Below are 6,522 nucleotides of genomic sequence, written 5' to 3' on the forward strand. Positions count from 1 at the left end.
AACTGTGGGACCTTATACAGACAGGTGTGTGCCTTTCCAAATCATGTCCAATCAATAAAATTGACCACAGGTGGACTCCAATCAATTTGTTGAAACATCTCAAGGAGTATCAATGGAAACAGGATGCACCTGAGCTCAATTTCGAGTCTGATAGCAAAGGGTCTGAATACTTATGTAAATAAGGCATTTCTGTTTAAAACATTTTATACATTTCTAAATTTCTAAAAACCTGTTTATGCTTTGTCATTATGGGGTATTGTGTGTAAATTGATAAGGTGTCACGTCTTCCGCCGAAGTTGGTCCCTCTCCTTGTTCGGGCGGAGTTCGGCGGTCGACGTCACCGGCTTTCTAGTCACCACCGATCCATGTTTCATTTTCGTTTTGTTTTGTCTTCATTGTACACACCTGGTTTCCATTCCATAATCAATGTTCCTTATTTAACCCTCTGGCTTCCCCTTTTGTTTTGTGCGTTATTGTGTTTGTCAAGTGGTTCCGTGTACGTGTTCTGGATTGTTATTGTTTATCCTTGTTGGATTATTGTTGATATTGAGTAAAGATCGTGGCTTTACTCATACCTGTGTCCTGCGCCTGACTCCGCCTCATTCCATTCACCTGGAACACTGGCATAAGGGACATTTTTTTTAATCCATTTTAGAATAAGGCTGGTAACATAACAAAATGTGGAAAAAGTGAAAAGGTCTGAATACTGTCTGAATGCACTGTAAACCCTGAATGAGGCAGAGCAAATACCATTGTAAATACAACTCATGTATGTTTATTTATTTTCCCTTTTGTACTTAAACTCTTCAATATTTTTACAACACTGTACATCGCCACAATATAACATTCGAAATGCCTCTATTCTTTTAAAACAGTGTAATGTTTACTGTTTATTTATGATTGTTTATTTCCCTTTTATTCGTTATCTATTTCACTTGCTTTGGCAATGTATGTTTCCCGTGCCAATAAAGCCCTTTTGAATTGAATTGTGAGAGAGAATGAGAGAGACCCTCAGGGGGATGAGACTTTAGCCTGATCTGTCGCAGCTCTCTCAGGACCTTAATCCTGTTCCATCACTCTGAGATGAAACACCACACACATACGAGAGGCAGGCAGGCAGCACTGGGTTCCGTTGGGGTTTAGGGTTTCAGTGCCTTGCTGAAGAGAACAACGGCAGTAGGTACTGATTACAGAAACCCTCCAGCCCTGGGATTCAAACCGCCAATCCTCCAGCTGCTGGGCTAACTCTGGAACCTAAATCCAATCCAATCAAATCTAATTTTATTGGTCACATACACATGGTTAGCAGATGTTATTGTGAGTGTAGTGAAATGCTTATGCTTCTAGATCCGACAGTGAAGCAGTATCTAACAGGTAATATCTAACAATTCCACAACAAAACCTAATATCTAACAAATTCCACAACAAAACCTAATAAACACAATCTAGTAAAGGAATGGGATGAGAATATATAAGTATAAAATATGTGGATGAGCAGTGACAGAGCAGCTAAGATGCAATACAAAGTAAATCATAGATAGTGAAGGATACAGTATATACAGTTGTAGTAGAAGTTTACATACACTGAGGTTGGAGTCATTAAAATCAGTTTTTCAACCACTCCACAAATTTCTTGTTAATTAAACAAACAATAGTTTTGGCAAGTCGGTTAGGACATCTACTTTGTGCATGACACAAGTAATTTTTCCAACAATTGTTAACAGACAGATTATTTCACTTATAATTCACTGTATCACAATTCCAGTGGGTCAGAAGTTTACATACACTAAGTTGACTGTGGCTTTAAACAGCTTGGAAAATTCCAGAAAATGAAGTCATGGCTATAGAAGCTTCTGATAGGCTCATTAACACCATTTGAGTCAATTGGAGGTGTACCTGTGGATGTATTTCAAGGCCTACCTTCAAACTCATTGCATCTTTGCTTGACATCATGGGAAAATCAAAAGAAATCAGCCAAGAACTCAGAAAAAAAATTTGTAGACCTCCACAAGTCTGGTTCATCTTCGGGAGCAATTTCCAAACGCCTGAAGGTACCATCTGTACAAACAACAGTACGCAAGTATAAACACCATGGGACCACGCAGCCATCATACCGCTCAGGAAGGAGACGCGTTCTGTCTCTTAGAGATGAACGTTGGTGCGAAAAGTGCAAATCAATCCCAGAACAACACCAAAGGACCTTGTGAAGATGCTGGAGGAAACAGGTACAAAAGTATCTATATCCACAGTAAAACGAGTCCTATATCGACATAACCTGAGAGGCCACTCAGCAAGGAAGAAGCCACTGCTTCAAAACCTCCATAAAAAAGACAGACTACGGTTTGCAAATGCACATGGGGACAAAGATCGTACTTTTGGAGAAATATCTTATGGTCTAATGAAACCAAAATAGAACTGTTTGGTCATAATGACCATCGTTATGTTTGGAGGAAAAAGGGGGAGGTTTGCAACCCGAAGAACACCATCCCAACCGTGAAGCGTGGGGGTGGCAGCATCATGTTGCTGGAGTGCTTTGCTGCAGGAGGGCCTGGTGCACTTCACAAAATAGATGGCATTATGAGGGAGGAAAATTATGGGGATATATTGAAGCAACATCTCAAGACATCAGTCAGGAAGTTAAAGCTTGGTCCAAATAGGTCTTCCAAATGGACAATGGCCCAAAGCATACTTCCAAAGTTGTGGCAAAATGGCTTAAGGACAACAAAGTCAAGGTATTGGAGTGGCCATCACAAAGCCCTGACCTCAATCCTATAGAAAATGTGTGGGCAGAACTGAAAAAGCATGTGCGAGCAAGGAGGCCTACAAACCTGACTCAGTTACACCAGCTCTGTCAGGAGGAATGGGCCAAAATTTACCCAACTTATTGTGGGAAGCTTGTGGAAGGCTACCTGAAATGTTTGACCCAAGTTAAACAATTTAAAGGCAATGCTACCAAATACTAATTGAGTGTATGTAAACTTCTGACCCACTGGGAATGTGATGAAAGAAATAAAAGCTTAAATAAATCATTCTCTCTACAATTATTCTGACATTTCACATTCTTAAAATAAAGTGGTGATCTTAACTGACCTAAGACAGGGAATTTTTACTAGGATTAAGGTGTATGTAAACTTCTGACTTCAACTGGAAATATAAGATGAGTAATGCGAGATATGTAAACATTCTTAAAGTGGCATTATTAAAGTGACTAGTGTTCCATTTATTAAAGTGGCCAATGATATCAAGTCTGTAGGTTGGCAGCTGCCTCTCTGAGCTAGTAGTGCATGTTAAACAATCTGATGGCCTTGAGAAAGAAGCTGTTTTTCAATCTCTCTGTCCCAGCTTTGATGCACCTGTACTGACCTCGCCTTCTGGATGGAAGTGGGGTGAACAGGTAGTGGCTCGGGTGGTTATTGTCCTTGATTATGTTTTTTGCCTTCCTGTGACATCGGGAGTTGTAGGTGTCCTGGAAGGCAGGTAGTTTGCCCCCGGTGATGCGCTGTGCAGACCGCACCACCCTCTGGAGAGCCCTGCGGTTGTGGGCGGTGCAGTTGCCATACCAGGTGGTGATACAGCCCAACAGGATGCTCTCACTTGTGCACCTGTAATAGTTAGTGAGTGTTTTCGGGGATAAGCCACATTTTTTCAGCCTCCTGAGGTTGAAAAGGTGCTGTTGCGCCTTCTTCACCACATTGTCTGTGTGAGTGGACCATTTCAGTTTGTCGGTGACATGTACACCGAGGAACTTAAAACTTTCCACTTTCTCCACTGCTGTACCATCGATGTGGAGAGGGGGGTGCTCCCTTTGCTGTTTCCTGAAGTCCACGATCATCTCTTTTGTTTTGCTCGCATTGAGTGATAGGTTATTTTCCTGACACCACACTCCGAGGGCCCTCACCTCCTCCCTGTAGGCTGTCTCGTCGTTGTTGGTAATCAAGCCTACCACTGTACTGTCGTCTTTAAACTTGATGATTGAGTTGGAGGCGTGCATGGCAACGCAGTCGTGGGTGAACAGGGAGAACGCACCCCTGTGGGGCCCCAGGGTTGAGGATCAGCAGAGTAGAGATGTTGTTTCCTACCTTCAACACCTGGGGGGCGGCCCATCAGGAAGTCCAGGACCCAGTTGCACAGGGCGGGGTCGAGACCCAGGGTCTCAAACTTAATGAGTTTTTAGGGTACTATGGTGTTAAATGCTGAGCTGTAGTCAAGGAACAGCATTCTTACATAGGTATTCCTGTTGTCCAGATGGGTTAGGGCAGTGTGCAGTGTGATGGCGATTGCGTCGTCTGTGGACCTATTGGGGCGGTAAGCAAATTGGAGGATGACAGATAGGGTGGAGGTGATATGATCCTTGACTAGTCTCTCAAAGCACTTCATGATGACAGAAGTGAGTTCTACGGGGCAATTAGTTCAGTTACCTTAGCTTTCATGGGAACAGGAACAATGGTGGCCATCTTGAAGCATGTGGGAACAGCAGACTGGGATAAGGATTGATTGAATATGTCCGTAAACACACCAGCCAGCTGGTCTGCGCATGCTCTGAGGACGCGGCTAGGGATGCCGTCTGGGCCGGCAGCCTTGCGAGGGTTAACACGTTTAAATGTTTTACTCAAGTCGGCCACGGGGAAGGAGAGCCCACAGTCTTTGGTAGCGGGCTGTGTCGGTGTTACTGTATTGTTCTCAAAGCGCGCAAAGAAGTTGTTTAATTTGTCTGGGAGCAAGACATCGATGTCCGCGATGGGGCTGGTTTTCATTTGTAATCCGTGATTGTCTGTAGACCCTGCCACATACGTCTCGTGTTTGAGCCGTTGAATTGTGACCTCACTTTGTCTCTATACTGATGCTTTTCCTGTTTGATTGCCTTACGGAGGGAATAACTACACTGTATTCTGCCATTTTTCCAGTCGTCTTGTCATGATTAAATGCGGTAGTACGTGCTTTCAGTTTTGCGCGTATGCTGCCATCTATCCACGGTTTCTGGTAAGGGAAGGTTTTAACATTGGGTACATCTCCTATACAATTCCTTATAAACTTGCTCACCGAGTCAGCGTATACGTCAATGTTTTTGTCTGAGGCTACCTGGAACATATCCCAGTCCACGGTATCGAAGCAGTCTTGAAGCGTGGAATCCGATTGGTCAGACAAGCGTTGGGTAGACCTAAGCATAGGCGCTTCCTGTTTTAGTTTCTGCCTATAGGAGGGGAGCAACAAGATGGAGTCATGGTCAGATTTGCCAAAAGGAGGGCCGGCGAGGGCCTTGTATGCATCGTGGAAGTTAGAGTAGCGGTGGTCGAGTGTGTTACTTGTTCTCAGATTAGCTTTGTTAAAATCCCCAGCTACAATAAATGCAGCCTCAGGATATATGGTTTCCAGTTTTCATAAAGTCCAGTGAAGTTCCTTGATGGCCGTCTTGGTATCCGCTTGCGGGGGGATATACACGGCTGTGACGATAACCGAGGAGAGTTCTCTTGGGAGATAATACGGCCGGCATTTGATTGTGAGGAATTCTAGGTCAGGTGAACAAAAGGACTTGAGTTCTTATATGTTGTTACAATTACAACATGAGTCGTTAATCATGAAACATACACCCACGCCCTTCTTCTCACCAGAGAGATGTTTGTTCCTGTCGGCGCGATGCACTGAAAATCCCATTGGCTGTACGGACTCCGCAGCATGTCCCCAGCTAGCCATGTCTCCGTGAAACAGAGTATGTTACAATCCTGGATATCTCTTTGGAAAGCAACTCTTCGCCTAATTTCGTCGACTTTGTTAACTAGGGACTGGACATTAGCGAGTAATATACTCGGAAGCGGTGGGTGGTGTGCGTGCATCCGAAGCCTCACTAGAAGACCACTCCGGCACCCTCTCCTCCTCTGACGGTGTTGTTTTGGGTCGGCCTCTGGAGTCAGTTCAAATGCCCTGGGAGGTGCAGACAAAGGATCCGCATTGGGAAAGTCGTATTCCTGGTCGTAGTGCTGGTTGTGCTAGTAAGTTAATGTCTCTCTGTCACGCCCTGACCTTGAGCCTGAGTTGGGGTGGGCATTCTATGTTTTTTTTCTATGTTTTCTATTTCTATGTGTTTGGCCTGGTATGGTTCCAATCAGAGGCAGCTGTCTATCGTTGTCTCTGATTGGGAACCATACTTAGGTAGCCTTTTCCCACCTGTAGTTTGTGGGTAGTTGTTTCTTGTTTTGTGTTGTTGCACCTTTCAGGATTGTTTCGATTTTCGTTTCTTACATTCACTTTGTTATTTTGTATTTTCGTGTTCAGTTATAATAAATTAACATGGACACTTACCACGCTGCGTTTTGGTCCGATTTTTCCTGTTCCTCAGATGAAGAAGATCGTTACACTCTCTGATATCCAATAGTTCTTCCCGGCTGTATGCAATAACACTTAAGGTTTTCTGTGCTAACAACGTAAGAAATAACACATAAAAAAACTAAATACTGCAGTTTCCTAAGGACTTGAAGCGAAGCTGCCATCTCTATCGCGCCATCAACCTCTAAACTACTGTACCTG

The sequence above is a fragment of the Salvelinus sp. IW2-2015 genome, unplaced genomic scaffold (assembly GCF_002910315.2).
Source record: "Salvelinus sp. IW2-2015 unplaced genomic scaffold, ASM291031v2 Un_scaffold3167, whole genome shotgun sequence".
Lineage (NCBI taxonomy): Eukaryota > Metazoa > Chordata > Actinopteri > Salmoniformes > Salmonidae > Salvelinus > Salvelinus sp. IW2-2015.